Genomic DNA, 1435 nt, shown 5'->3' with positions numbered 1-1435 from the left:
ATTTGGATGACCAAAAGTCATTCCCAGCTCTCGGAATTCTTCCTACCAAAACATGAATCATGTTAGGGCGCATTTAAACATTGTTCTCACACTTCATTCTCAGCAGGTCTTAAGTGATAAAATGCATCATTCAAGGAGGCTTTTAGGTTATTGTACGTAGTCCACTCGTGTAAATCTGATTTATCTTTTATCTCTCTTGACAGTCACGCACTCTTCTTCACACATACCTATTCCACACTTTGATGCCTTCCCACACCCCTCTCAATGGGCCTCTTCTTTGGATTACTGTTGTGTGAGCCTACATCAGACATGGCTTGCAATTTCTAGCCAGGCGCTGCATTTACCAGACATTTGGGCAGCCAGCCTGGCAGAGACCTGTCTGTGGTATGGCTCTTTACTGGACAGAGGGAAGGCAAGTTATCTGTTATAAAGGCTTTTTGAACCTTTCAAAGGGCTCAGGTTAAACCCATTGTAAACAAATGTTGTCACACTGTTAAAGTGTTCGATTAGTAACCTCTGAGGGGCTGTGTATGTGACGACCTCATTTGGCAGAGGGTCGAGCACAGGTCAGGATGTATTGCCTGCTGATTCTTAAAGCAACTACTATATTAGGCAGACTTTATGTTCAGCTCAGTAACATTGTGACCATGCTCATAAAATATATTGTTTTTAGTTAGTTGTAAAACAATAACTATATCAAAGGGTTGGGCCCATAACGGGGTGTACATAGGTCTGGGGATGTAAGAGCAGGGGATCAATATCATTCACGGTTTCATCTGACACAGGGTAAATATTTTTAAATGTATTCTGGCGCCCTCTTTTGTTGGGGCTCAGACATCGGTTACAGCACACATTTGAAGTCTTACATCTTCTCTGATTGATTTCGCAGTACCTTTGTGATGGAGTGTAAGTTAGAGCAGTAATTCACAGACATTTCTGGCGCTGCAACACAAGCGAGGGGATGTCCACTCCCTTCTGTCACCATGGCACTTCCCACAACTGGGCCCTGCCCTGTCCTGTCCCTGTTGCCTGCGGACAGGACAAAAAGTTAGTGGACAAATAAAGGTTTTTTCAAAAAGGTGAAAATGCTCACCGAGTTAGACAATTGATTTCATGAAAGTTGTGCTGAATGCTGTAGCTTTGCTTCAAATGTGTCTATGAAGATTCTCGGTCAGAAGAGTTTTTAGATCAAAAGGCCACTGCAGCTGGGGGATGATTGCGTATTGAAGGAACTTTTGGGACTTTGCTCTGAGAGGCTTGATTTGCTCAGTTAGATTTTACCATCCGGGTCTGGTTTACACCTTGATTTGATATGACATTAGTGGATGCTGAGGTCTAATGTTCAAAGTAATTTTTAAAAAGAAAACTGCCATGACAGTACAGTGTATAACATGATCTTGATTAAAGGCAGAATGCATACAAGAAAAATCTCTCT

Source organism: Morone saxatilis, unplaced genomic scaffold (assembly GCF_004916995.1).
Source record: "Morone saxatilis isolate NCDOM2014 unplaced genomic scaffold, NCSU_SB_2.0 Contig8, whole genome shotgun sequence".
Lineage (NCBI taxonomy): Eukaryota > Metazoa > Chordata > Actinopteri > Moronidae > Morone > Morone saxatilis.
The sequence above is the reverse complement of the archived record's forward strand: the minus strand, read 5'-3'. Positions refer to the sequence as shown.